General features: G+C 45.0%; 1 protein-coding gene across 2 annotated transcripts in view; it reads left to right on the top strand.

Annotated features, from left to right (window-relative positions):
* The first annotated feature begins 3010 nt into the window (after positions 1–3010).
* GIGYF2 (GRB10 interacting GYF protein 2) overlaps positions 3011–14557 on the top strand; it is a 183988-nt gene continuing 172441 nt past the window's right edge. Inside the window, exon 1 of one of the 2 annotated variants that reach the window (XM_040348946.1) lies at positions 3011–3186. The gene's annotated coding sequence lies outside the window, so the exon portion shown is untranslated. The remainder of the gene's footprint in view (positions 3187–14557) is intronic. The other variant, XM_040348947.1, reaches the window with a different exon arrangement.

The following is a 14557-nucleotide window of genomic DNA, read 5'->3' as shown; positions in this document are numbered from 1 at the left end:
TTCAGGGGGGAGGGGGGTGCAGATACCTGTCTACAGACAGGTATCTGCACCCACTTCCGGCCCTACGATACGGGCAAAAGACGGGTTTTTTCCTCGCTTCCCGTCCGTCCCCGTTGTATGCTGGTAACACTTGGCTCCCAGCACACAGCGGGAGCCAATCGGCGGGCGCAGCGCGACTCGCGCATGCGCCGTAGGGAACCGGGCAGTGAAGCCGGAGCGCTTCACTTCCTGGTTCCCTCACCGTGGATGGAGGGGGGAGCAGCAGGGTGACGAGAGATCGGCTCGTCATCTGCTGCGATCACCGCTGGACTCCAGGACAGGTAAGTGTCCTTATATTAAAAGTCAGCAGCTGCAGTATTTGTAGCTGCTGGCTTTTAATATATTTGTTTAGTGGCACATCCGCTTTAAAGTGTAACTTTAGTCAGAAAAAAAAGTCTTGCTAGATGACTTCAGCCTGGCCCCTTTTGTAGGTATACCTATGTAAAACATTAAAAATAAGTGTTTAAAATCCAGTAATACATGGTTTCATCCTGCTCTGCACATGCTCAATTGCTCTCCATATTTAGGCACTACTCAGTTTGTAGAGGCCGATCTGCTGACAGCCTTAAAGTGGACTTAAACCCTCCTATCCTTTACAGCCAAGGAAGCTGCTTCTGTTTGATCTCCGACTGCCATTGTGCTGCACATGTGATCAGTTATGACTCCAGCCATTTGATGGTTTGACAGTTTGGTTGAGGACACAATCATATGTGACAGTTAGCAATCCAGGTATTCTAGGAATGTAACTATTTTTTTTAAAGGGTTAAATTGATCAGTTTAGTTCTGCTTTATGATTTACTGCTGTTCAGGGGTTTTGGGCTTCAGCAAAATGGCAACCTCCAGCAAGAAGAATCAAGAGCAAGGGTGGAGGCAATTTACAGCACACACTCATTTTTGGTAACATAATTATTAATATGGAATGTATGTTCCTTGCTAAAGATGATTATTTTTTATCAAGTTTCTATGGGTAAAGTTTTGCTTTAAAGCAGAATTAAACCTCCTGTCTTTTACAGCCAATGAAGCTGCTTCTGTTTGATCTGCAACTGCCATGGTTCTGCACAGTCATTTGATGGTTTGACAGTTTGGTTGAAGATACAAGCAAATGTGACAGTTAGTAATCCTGGTGTTCTATCGAGAAATGCCCTCCATTGAAAAATGCCTCTGATTGGTCCGTGCATCTGCAGTATGCAACGTCACTCTAACTGTTGATCAGCTGGCACAACATGAACATAGCGCATGCGCAGATTGTCCGCGGCATTATTCAAAGCTATGCAAACAGTGGAGGGAAAACAGAATTGTCAAATTATGCCCCACTACTGCAGGGCGTGTTTTGTGTGTGTTGCAGGGCATCTTCAGTGTGTTAAACGGCGGGTTTTACTTGTGTCTAAGGTCAAATTATAACACCCACAAACCCCGCCGTTCAACACACTGAAAACACCCTGCAACACACACAAAACACGCCCCGCAGTAGTGGGGCATAATCTGACAATTACGTTCCCCCTCCGCTGTTTGCATAGCTTTGGATAATGCCACGGATGATCTGCAAATGTGCTATGTTCAGGTCGTGCCAGCTGATTAACATTTCAGCTGGAGTGATGTGGCGTACTGCGCATGAGCAGACCCATGGAAGGGATTGTTCGACGGAAGCCACTATTCAACAGAACGCTGGCATTCCAGGAATGTAACTGTTCTTTAAATCTGTTAAATCAATGGGTTTATTTCCGCTTTATGATTTACTTTCCGATAATAAGAAACAAGAGCAATGCTGGAGGCAATTTACAGCACACACTGGGGTGGATTTAGGTAGGGGCGCGCACTACTACGGAGGCGCAGCGTACCGTTTTTATGCTGCGCCTCCGTAAATTACGTGCGCTACGCATCATTCACGAAGCAGTAGCTCCGTAATTTGCGTGTGCGCTCCCTAAAACTGCCCGGCGTAAGGGCGCGTAATTTAAATGATCCCGTAGGGGGCGTGGATCATTTAAATTAGGCGCGTTCCCGCGCCGAACGTAGTTTCCCGACGTGCATTGCGGCAAATGACGTCGCAAGGACGTCATTTGCTTCAACGTGAACGTAAATGGTGTCCAGCGCCATTCACGATTCACTTACGCAAACAACGTAAATTTCAAACATCGCGACGCGGGAACGACAGGTATACTTAGCATTGGCTGCCCCTGCTAATAGCAGGAGCAGCCTTACGTGGAACCTGACGAACGCAAACGACGTAAAATGCGTACGGCGGGCGCGAGTAGGGTTGTGAATCAGCGTGAGTATGCAATTTGCATACTCAACGCTGACCACTACGGGAACGCCACCTAGCGGCCATCGTAAGAATGCAGCCTACGATACGACGGCATAAGAGCCTTATGCCAGTCATATCTTAGGCTGCAGTCGGCGTAACAAGCTTCCTGAATACAGAAAAGTCGTTACGCCGGCGCAACTAAGCAATTGCGCTGCGTAACTATGGATACGCAGATGCAATTGCTTACTGAATCCACCCCACTAATTTTAGTAACATGATTATTATAGTGCAACGTATGTTCTTGATAAAAATGTTATGGGTAAAGTTCCGCTTTCATTTTCTGACTACAGTCCCACTTTATTCATAGCTCAGTGGAAGTATAGATAGAAAACATCTGTATACAAAACACTGCACTTTCCTCACACAGTTCTGAGGTGCCCTGGCATAAGCCTACACCAAGCACTTCATTGCCCTCTCTCCTGCCTTGGCAGTGCTATCGTTCTTCAGCACAACCAACTTTTCCTGCCGAAAAATCATAATTAAAAAAAAGGCCTCTACCCACTTCCTCGCCTACACTGACATCCCGTAAAAGAAAATGACACGCGTGGGGGCGGCTTGCCCACATCCAACATGGCCACCGTGCGGCTAATAGCTGTTGGCCGGTCACGTGGGGGCGCTGGTTCCCTAGCAGACTGGGAAGCGCCCAATGACGAGTCGTACGTGAAGTATCCCGTCGTTCTCGCGGAGGAAGGGAAGTGTGTATGTGTGTGTGTGGTGGAAGTGCTGGCACGCTGCTCTGTCACTGTTCACGCGAGGCGTGGAGTCGTCAGGTGACGGTGCGTGGCGTCAGCCATCTTGTGTTGTTGGGCTTGTGGATTCGCTTCGGGTGAGAAGCTGAGAGAGAGGTAACCGGGGAAGAGACGGGGCTCAGCCTGGGTCATGAGGGAGGCAGAGGAGGGGGCTGCGGGGGGAGACCACTGCTATGGAGTCCTATAAGTGAGGAGGAGAAGGAGGGAGAGGGAGGAGGAGGGTGGTGGTGGGAGAGTGGCCGGGGACAGGTACACATGTGCTGCGCTCCATAACATATGCCGAGTCTATATGTGCGTGCGAGTCATACTTCACTCTTCCTGAACTCTGTGTTCCCCTCTTCTCCTATACTGGACCTTTCACCTTCATTGCCAGGACATGGCCCCAGTGTCAGCAATAATACCCAAATGAGAAGAGTAGAAGTAACTTCACCAGGCAGTGCCCCTGGGGGGGCGGTTACACCGACCCGGCATGATCACGATCGTAATGACCGTTTCCATTCCCAATAAAAATAATTGATTTATAGTCGAAAGCCCAATCGATATGAGGCACACACGGGGGAGTCAGGTTCCATGTATAGATGGATCTTACGGTTCTACGTTATTAATCGCCTCTCTGTTTCCGCCATTCAGCCTCCATATCTGATCCGTAAATGGAGCCTAACCACAAATTAAGAGATCGCTTTTTATTCTGGCCAATGGACTCCAATCTAAATCCATTAGACGGGACGTTATGGCTGTTGGATTGCTTTCTGATTTCAGTTTGAAGGGTGTATGGCCACTATATGCCCCTTTCAAACTTGTGTAGCGCTAATGCGCTTTCCCGCTGGTGAATTACTTAACATAGGGGCCATTTACATGCGTCTCCTCATGTCCTGCATAGGGCAGCCCAATTAAAGCGGAGGTTCACCCAAAAGTGAACCTCTGCTTTTCGGAAACCCTCCCCCCCTCCGGTGTCACATTTGGGACCTTTCAGGGGGGGAGGGGTGAAGGTATTTGCACCACTTCCGGGTATAGACTCCTGTGGGAGTCCCGCCCCTTTGCGTCACAAACCCAACCCCCCCTGTTGTGTTCTGGAGAACACAGCGCGGACCAGTAAGGACGGCGCAGCGCGACTCGCGCATGCGCAGTAGGGAACTGGGCAGTGAAGCTGCAGCGCTTCACTTCCTGATTCCCTCACCGAGGATGGCGGTGGGGCAAGCCGAGAGTCGAGCGGTTGCTCGCCCTCGGCTGCCGACGTCGCAGGCGACCTGGACAGGTAAGTGTCCATTCTTTAAAAGTCAGCAGCTGCAGTATTTGTAGCTACTGGCTTTTAAAAATTTCAGGTGAACCCCCGCTTTAATGGACTGCCTTGCGTGCGTTTGTTGCGCAAAAGAAGCTGCTGCACCCCTTTTGGATGACGAGCTTTGCACCCGATGTATAAGACGACCCCCGTTTTTTGGCTGTGGAATTTAGGTGTAAAAGGTCGTCTTATACGCCAGAAAATACGGTAGCTGCTGACTTTTAACAGCTTGCCGACCAGCCGCCGTCATTACACTGCTGTAGGTTTGCATTGGCTTGTGGGCTCAACTTTGTGCGTGCACGTGCGATCGTTCCCTGCAGTTACAGAACGGGGATCTGCCTGTGTAAACAAGGCAGATCTCCATTCTGACAGGGGAGAGGACACAGATCCTGTCTTTCTCCCATGCAGGAAGACAGATTTGTGTGTTTCCCTAGTCACACAGTCCCCCATATAGTTAGTAAACGGAAACGGGGAACATATTTAACCCCTTGATCGCCGCTGATGTTAACCCCTCTCCTGCCAATGTCATTCGAACAATGTCGGTGCATATTTTTAGCACTGATCACTTCCCCAAAAAAGTGTCAAATGTCAGTTAGGTGTCCGATCTGTCCACCACAATGTCGCAGTCCCGCTAAAAATCACTGATCATCGCCATTACTAGTAAAAAAAAAAAAAATCTATCCCCTATTTTGTAGCGGTGATAAATTTGTGTAAACCAATCAATATACACTTATTGTGATTTTTTTTTTTTTTTTTTTTTCTAACCAAAAATATGTAGCAAAATACATATTGGCCTAAACTGATGACTAGATTTTGTTTTTATTTATTTTTTGGAAATATTTTATAGCAGAAAGTAAAACATTTTTTTTTCAAAATTGTCACCCCCCCCTTTTTTTTTTGTTTAGCGCAAAAAATAAAAACTGCGAAGGTGATCAAATACCACCTAAAGAAAGCTCTATTTGTGGAAAAAGGACATCAATTTTGTTTGTGTAGAACGTCGCATGACTCTGCAATTGTCAGTTAAAGTGACGCAGTGCCGTATCGCGAGATATGGCCTGGTCAGGTAGTGGGTAAATCCTTCTCGGGCTTAAGTGGTTAATAAACACGCACTCGCCTGTCCCACGGTCCAGCAATGCTGCCGCCCGAACCCTCGCTTCTCTCCCCCGACTCTTCGTGGCGCCGGCATCACTAGTGTGGATACCCAGCTATGACCGCTTGCAGCTTCACAGCCAGGTGCGCACTGTGCGAGTCGCGTGGTGCATCCTGAATGGCTGGGAAATCGTCTGGGCTGGGATGAGGACAACTTCCGCACAAGTTGCCTAGGCAGCGAGAGTGGGAGCTGGTTACCCCCCCCCAAAAAAAAGACCTGCCAAATGTGGTAAGCCTATAATAAGACTTGCGTGTAGATAATATGAATGAATACGGGCACTGTTTAGGAGACATTCACATTGGATGCAGCTGGTGACGTCACCAGCGTATGCGCTCTGAAACTTCGGCATGCCGCGTCGGAACCAAGGGCTCCCATGTGCATGCACAGGAGTGACCTCATTGCTACTCCGGCCACTCGCACAGCTGCAGGCCGCGAACCCGGAAGGAAGACCAGGTAAAGATGGAAGCCTGTTAGCGGTGATAGTGTGCCGCTGGAGGGCTTCATTTTAAGCTAAGTACAGGCATACCCCGCTTTAAGTACACTCACTTTACATACACTCGCAAGTAAGGACATACCCGCGAGTGTATGTAAAGTGCCTTACAAGCACTGTACAGACATTTTGCAGCCACAGTAGAAGAAGCTGAAGCTCAGAGAGCATAGCCCGCCCTGTTCCAGTGTGCCCCTGACACCCCCACTACAGCCCCTGAGACCTTAACTACAGCTCCTAACACCCCCTGACCCCCCACTACACCCTATAAGTGAAAAAAGGTATTGTTTCACTTTAAGTACGTTTTCGTTTTACATACATGCTCTGGTCCCATTGTGTACTTAAAAGTGGGGTATGCCTGTACAGTAATTCATAATGTGCTAATTTGCGATGAACATTATACAATTGTCCTACAGGGGAAAGTTTTTTTTTTTTTTTTTTTTTTTTTATTATTGCAGCGTTTTACAACCCCTTTTATGAAAAGCATCCAAACACTCAATTTTGATGTGATTTTAACGTGATTGGAATGGCACCGACTCTGCCCGCAATTTTACATCGATAGATGTGAATGGAGTTTGAGGCTGGCCATACACCATATAATCTCCTTTTGGCTCGGTCACCAACTAGGTAGTTGAAAGGGTCCACCTAATTGGATGCCAGTTGAATGGATTGATTAGGGCCTCTTCTCACTGTGTGCACTTACCTGTTTTGCTCATAGATAAATTCAGGTAACTGCAATGACACGCAGAAAACAAGTCACACCAGAACGTGGTGTTTTGTCTGCTTTCCAGACCTATGTGATATTGCGCAACATGTTTGCATAATATAGCACCTCTCTGGATGGCCCAGACTGTGAGTGCACAGCTGTGCAGTGACATGAAGTGTCACTTAGTGCAGTTCACATAAAGTTGACTTAAAAAAACGAGAGAAAAAAAGCTGTTTCATACAGTAAAAGGCCACCATCACACTGCCCCCTGCTGCATGTAACTGAAAAACATTGGAGCTCTCACTCTGAGCGCTTAGGAGGCTGTGCCCCCCCCTTACAAATTTATGCCCCTTTTGACTTTGCTGGGCTAAAATGCAGTTTTAAAGCGCAATAAAAGCATTTCGTAGTTCTGTGGAACTCGCCAGCTCCCTCATAGTTCATTTAGAACTACAAAGCCATCTGCAACAATGGCTGATGGTAGTTGTAGTACATCAATTCACAGAACTCTGTAAATGAATGACAGGAGCATGTGGGCGGAGACAGCTGCTCTGTATTTGGATTATGACAGTGGGTGCAGGGAGAATATCATGACTAAGGCATTTTTTTGCTATTCAGCACTGCGCTATTTTAACTGGCAATTGCTCGGTCATGCAACACTGTACCCAAATATATATATATTTTTTTACACAAATAGACCTTTCGTTTGGTATTTGATCACTATGTTTTTCTATATAAATGAAAAATGTGAAAACATTTTGGGGGGGGGAAAAAATGTTTTCTTTCTGATATAAATTTTTGCAAACAAATAATCTTTCCTGATAAATTTAGGGCAAAATATTTATTCTGCTACATGTCTTTGGTAAAAATAACCCCAATCAGTGTATATTTAGTGTGTGTGTGTGTGTGTGTGTGTGTATATATAATTTTATTTAATCAATACTGAAGGCCTATCACTTTTTGAGGCTCTTAAAGTGATTGTAAAGGTTTAAGTTTTATCTTTTTTTAAATAACAAGCATATTCCATTATGATTGAACCCTTGGCTGCGGCCTTGAGAGCCTCTGAGGCGGTTCAGGGGATTACGGTGGGTGGCCTGGTTGAAAAAACAGCGCTCTATGCTGACGATATGGTTCTTTTTTTGCAGGACTCTGAGGGCTCCCTCTCAGCGGCTTTAGATATTTTAAATTCCTTTGCCCGTTTTTCAGGCCTGAAAGTCAATTGGGGTAAATCCCAGATTCTCCCACTCAGGACGCCATCTCTCGGTTGCGTGATTCCCCCGGGATGTCCTTTGCAGAGGGTACAGGTGCTCAAGTATTTGGGGCTCCGCATTTCTAATTCTGTATCGGATTTTATCGCCTTGAATGTCGATCCACTTTTGGTTAAACTAAAATCTAGGTTGCTTGCATGGCAAAACCTGCCTTTGACACTCATTGGTAGGGTGAATTTAGTGAAGATGAAATTTTTACCTTTATTTTTATATATATTTCGGAACTCCCCTGTCTGGATTCCGAGACGTAAATTTAAAATGATTGATCAGCTTATTACAAATTTCTTGTGGCGACACCCCAGAATTAAACTCCGGGTGTTACAACTGCCGTGGAAACAGGGGGGATTTGCAGTCCCTGACTTCCACTGGTATTTCCTGGTCGGTCAGCTGGTAATCGTCCAAAGGTGGTTCACGCTACCTGAGAATGACCCGGCTAATACGCTGGAGGCGGCTGTTGTTGGTTCTTATGAAGCCTTGACACATCTTCCGCATCGCGGTATTAGGGCTCCGTATAGGCTCACAATATCCATGCTGGCCTGTGGGGCATGGGTGGCAGTGGCCGGGACGGGAAACGCCTCTGAGATTTCTCCCCACACGCCGCTTTGGAGGAATCCCACGTTAGTGCACTTTAGTGAGATACCTGATCCGATTATCTGGACTAAGTTTGGTATTAAGACTATGAAGGAAATAGTGGGTGGTGGGGAACTGCTGCAGTTTGACGCCCCGAGGCATGCGTACAATTTCCAATTTGGGGATGGTGGTATTACTCTGCAGAGTAGTGATCTGGAGTCTTTACTGAGAGAGGGCACTTTGGACAAGGCCCTGTCTACCATTTATAACCAGTTGTTCGGGGGGGGGGGGAGAGATCTCCTCGTGAGGTGTTCCCCCCAGATGGACAGGGATGACTGGGATGATATTTGGGATTTTTCCAGATTGGTCTCTGCCAGGGACCAATTTATTCAATTAAAATGTTTACATCGTGTATATCTTACTCCAGCTAGGCTGGCTAAGATGTTCCCTACTAGAGGTCGACCGATATGGGTTTTTCTCTGGCCGATGCCTGGTTGCTGGTGGTGCCACGGCCGATTTCATGCATATCTTTTGGAATTGCTTGGAAATTCAAGTATTCTGGAAGAGAGTTACGGACTGTATATCGGAAGTAACCGCTATTCACATACAGCCCACGATAGAGGTGTGCCTTTTGGATTTGGTGGATAATCTAGCCCCGAGGAGAGTGACTCGTACTCTGCTGACCATTCTAATCTATTACGCCAGGAAAATGATAGTGTTGTCATGGAAAAAGCCTAATCCTCCTTCTGTATCAGCGTGGAAGGATGTGGTTAATAGGGCTGCACCTCTTTACAAAGCTACATACATTAGTAGGGGTATACCTCAGAAATTTGATAAGGTATGGGGCAGCTGGGTGAACAGTGAATTTACGGTGGCGGACTGAGGGGCGTCTAATAGAGTGCACCTGTAATAGGAGTTATGTGTGTAATATGTCTATAACTGCTTGAGTCTGTTTGGAATATTGATTATAACTGAGAGTTGGTGGCCTTTCTAATTCTATTGTCCTGATCAATGTGTGAGGTCTGGTGGATGGGGGCAGGAGTCAATGCTGAAGAATTGTATATAGTTTCTTTGTGTGTACGGCCCGTTGGGCCTTGTTGTGTTTGTCATGACAAAATCAATAAATAAATACAATAAAAAAAGGCCCCTCCCTGCATCAGATAACCCCCCTAGGAAAAGCGCTCTCCCGGGGGGTTACCTTGCGGGCGCACTCCCGAGTCCAGCAATTGGCGTCCATAGAAACGAATTCTGGACTCGGCCCAGCCCCCCGGCGCCTGCGTCATTGGATTTGATTGTCAGCAGAGGAAGCCAATGGCTGCGCTGCTATCAATCTGTCCAATCAAGAGCTGAGAACCCCAGGCAGAGGAAGAGCGTGAAATTCCAGAGCTCGGGTAACTAAAAGGGGGGGGGGGGGGCTGGGGGGCCGGTCACTGCCAGGCGTTTTTTCACCTTAATGCATAGGGTGCATTAAGGTGAAAAAAACATGAGGGTTTACAACCCCTTTAAATGCCAGGACAGTACAAATACCCCCCAAATGACACCAGTTTTAAAAATAAATAGTCCGAGGTATTTAGCAAGAGGTATTGTGAGTTTTTTGAAGTTTTAATTTTTGTTTGTCTGTGTTTTTTTTTTAATTGAAGACTTTTTTTTTTACATTATTGTTGACTGTTTACTTTATTAACAGGATTTCTGCATACATTAACACTTTGCAACAGATACATATGTAGTTATAGGAGTGAAAGTTCCAATTACTACCGCAACATTCTGTGACGGGAGCTAGAGCTGCTCGATTAATCGGCAATCGTTATCGCAATCTTTTTCCATTGCAGTTCTTGACACAGGGTTTCATGATCTTTGACATGAAAATAATTTTCTCTCTGCACTTTGCTATGCAAAGAATTTCCTCTCTGCTCTCAGCCAAAAGTCAAAGTCTGGGCAGCCTGCCAAGTTTTGAAAACATTCTTTATCAGTGGAAAGTTAAGTCTAAACATTGTATCACATCAAAGGAATAAAGTTAAAACCATTATTTATTTATTTATTTTTGTGGTAGAAAATTACTTGGAACCCCCAAACATTATATATTTTTTTAAGTAGAGACCCTGGAGAATAAAATGGTGGTTGTTGCCATATTTTATGTTGCACTGTATTTGCGCAGCAGTCTTTTTAAATGCAATTTTTATGGAAAAAATGACTTCAATGAATTTAAAAAAAAAACTAGCCTGTAAAGTTAGCCCATTTTTTTTTTTTTTTATGAATGTAAAAGATTTTACGCCGTGAGAGAATCGTGATCTTCATTCTAAGCAAAAAAATAGTGATTCTCATTTTGGCCAGAATCGTGCAGCTCTAACGGGAGCATAAAAAACTGGTTGCTGTTTTAGAATGAAAATGTGAGACCCATACTGGAGATATGTCACTGTATGGAACAAAACAAGTAACTTTTAAGCAAATTCACTGGGTACAATTTTTATGAAAATAGCCAACTACAAACCACTGGTTTTAGCAGAACTTGCAGTTGGCTCTTCTCCCGCCTCTCTATGTTGTCCTCTTGGGTCCATTCTAATCGCATCAGTAATTCTCACACTGTGGACTATAGCAACCAGGCAATCTGGGCATTTATGATTCTGGTGCTTAAGAAAAAAAAAACAATCCAGTTGCTTGACCATCTTTTCCGTGGCCGGTCCTGTAAACAATAATGGTGGTCTCCACAGCGGATTCGCTGCAAGATCAGTTATCGGCAGTGGGAGAGGATCCCCCTCTCCCATGCCCTCCACAGCTTACCAGAGCCATCGGTAGCGGCGGAGGCGATCGGGTCCTTCTCCCTCTGTGGCATGGATACAAGTGAGGGCAAGATGGCCCCCACCCGTCTCCATACAATAGCAGGGCGGAAGTGACATCAAAACGTCACTTCCACCCATGCGTCTTTTCAGTTGACAAAATAAATTTTTATTGTTTTTATTGCATTTTAGTCTGAGATCTGAGGTCTTTTTGACCCCAGATCTCATATTTAAGAGGACCTGTCATGCTTCTTTCAAAGGATCTTTACATTCCTTGTAATAGGAATAAGTGACCCATTTTTTTTATTTTTAAAAACTGTATAAAAAAAAATCAAGTAAAATAAATAAGGAAACAAATTATTATTTTTTTTTTTTTTTAAAAAGCCCCGTCAAGCTCGCATACGTGAGTAGCGTTCGAATATGAAAACAGTGTTCAAACCACACAAGTGAGGTATCGCCGCAATTTTTGGACCGAGAGCAATAATTCTAGCCCTAGACCTTCTCTGTAACTCAAAAGATGCAACCAATAGAACTTTTTTAAACATCGCTTATGGAGATTTTTAAGGGTAAAAGTTTGAAGCGTGACATGTTGGGTATCAATTTACTCAGTGTTGTAACATTTATCTTTTACAATGTAAAAAAAATTAGGCTAACTTTACTGTTGTCTTATTTTTTAAAGTGATTCTTCTCAAAAAAAAGTGCGCTTGTAAGACCGCCGCGCAAATACGGTGTGACAAAAAGTATTGCAATGACCGCCATTTTTTTCTCTACGGTGTTAGAACCCCCAAATATTATATATTGGGTTTTTTTCTAAGTAATTTTCTAGTACAATACCTGTTGTTTTAAACTTGTAAACACAGTCTGAAAAACAGGCTTGGTCTTTAAAACGGATGTCCGCTGAAAAAAATAAAATAAGCCAGCAGCTACAAATACTGCAGCTGCTGACTTTTAATATCGGCACACTTGCCTGTCCTGTAGTCCAGCGCCGTCCGCAGCAGAGGACGAGCGATCGCTCGTCACTGCTGCCCCCAGCCATCCTCGGTGAGGGAACCAGGAAGTGAAGCGCTCCGGCTTCACTGCCCGGTTCCCTACCGCGCATGCGCGAGTCGCGCTGCGCCTGCTGATTGGCTCATGCTGTGCTCTGGGAGCCTAGTGTTCCCAGAACACACCGGGGGGGTGGAGGGACGGGAGGTGACGTCCTGCCCGCAGACTGTGGCCGGAAGTGGGTGCAAATACCTGTCTTTAGACAGGTATCTGCACCCCCCTCCCCCTGAAAGGTGTCAAGTGTGACACCGGAGGGGGGGGATAGATCCGATCAGTTTGAGTTCCACTTTAGGGTGGAGCTCTGCTTTAAGTGGTTAATGACACCCCAACACCCTGAGGGAATACACAGTGCATCGTCACTGCTGTGCACCACATTGCATAATAGCACACTTTCATGCATTGTTGAGTGCTGCATTGCAAAAAATGGTGCTTGTCCAATTTTTATTTTTTGATGTGTTGGCAGCCCATTCATTTGACAACGTGTTAGGGCATGCAAAGAAGCTTGTGTTTTTACAAGAGCATGGCCATGTACTTCTTTCTATTCACTTGTATGTGGCTGTTTAGGTGCGCAAAAGCTCCAGGAAGTTACGCTAGGTATATAAAATGCCTGTTAGCCTTTTTGACGCAAATCTTGAGGGAATTTTTTTTTATTGATTTTTTTTTAATGTAAGTTACTCAGTTTTTTTTAGAGTGTATTCTTCTGATTTCTAAAAATGTTTAATTATGTTAGATCACTTTTCAAGCATGGTCAGATAATCTTATGGAAATGTAATTTGTCAGCAGATAAAATCCTCTTGATCCACCCGCTCAGCCCATTTTCTCATCTGTTACTATAAGACACTCCAGTCACTTTTGCTTTCCTCAATTTGTAAGCTCCTCTGAGACATATTCTCATCTATTTTCATTTTGTAGTAAATACAAATACATACACATTTGTTTTTTCTTTGCACAGCAAAAAATGGCATCTAAGAAGATGAAAGGCTAGAAATGTGTCTGAGCCCAGGTTCACACTGGGTATGATTTGGTACGATTTGAGATGCGATTTCACATGTCAAATCGGCGGCATTTGCCGGCAATGACACCGCCCTAATCGGTGCGACGCCGCATCTGCGGTGCTGCACCGATTTCAAAAAGTAGTTCCTGTACTACTTTTTGCGATTTCGGGCCGCGATTTACATTGACATCTGTGCAGAAACCTGCACAGATGTCTCTTAAATCGCGGCCGAAATCGGGACTGCCAGCGGGAGTGAAATCGTGCGAGTTCAGCTGAACTCGCACGGCTTCACTCCCGCAGCCCAGTGTGCACCTGGGCTGAAAGTTAGATCGTTGATTACTAGTACTTCTGTCCTTCACTCTTAATCTTTACATCCCCCCATTGTTGTAGTGTTATCGTTTGGGAGATTACTAGATTTTATTGAATTGTATTCTTTCCGTGTCAAAGCAATAGTGGGGGCTGCCTGCTAGGCATTCAGTTTCTTACCTTAAGTTCAGTGCTGATAACAGAGACTTAAAAACTGCCATATAACAAATGTTCTGACAGGATTTCATGCAAGTCAATGAGTAGATTTTCGAGCAGTCATACGAATACTTGTTCAAAAATTCTCTATACATGTGTTGACTGAGTGAATGTTTGACAAACGTAGTTCAAAGTTTTGTTTGGTTTTGGAGTGACTAATTTCCTGAACCAAATCACATAGACTGTAAAGGATAAGTTCAGCTTTTGTAACAAATGTATCCTCCTGCACATGCTCGAGTCCCGCTGCGCTTTGTGAATGGTCCCACAGTGGCGGGGAGAAGGGTGCAAACGCACAGTAATGTGTCACTAGTCATCTCTATGACCGGAGGCACCCGGGCACGATGTGATGACGGCACGCCCAGGTTCCCAGAAGTAAACTAAGCTGCGATTGCGGCTAGTAAGCATGAGATCGGTGAATTTTTTTCACGATCTCATGTAGGGCCAAAACAACTAATCGATTATGAAATTAATCGATTACCATTTTCATAATCGATTAATCGGACAGTAACATAATGGGGTTAAAAAAATTAAAAATTTGCCCTTTATAGTACAAAAAGAGCAAATTGCTACTGTAAATATTACTTTCACTGTCCCACAGTAAAAAATTAACCCCTTACAGTAGCGATTATTTGCTCTTTTTGTACTTATGTTAGTTTTTTTAACCCCATTCTGTTAC

The sequence above is a fragment of the Rana temporaria genome, chromosome 4 (assembly GCF_905171775.1).
Source record: "Rana temporaria chromosome 4, aRanTem1.1, whole genome shotgun sequence".
Taxonomy (NCBI): domain Eukaryota; kingdom Metazoa; phylum Chordata; class Amphibia; order Anura; family Ranidae; genus Rana; species Rana temporaria.
The sequence above is the reverse complement of the archived record's forward strand: the minus strand, read 5'-3'. Positions and strand labels throughout refer to the sequence as shown.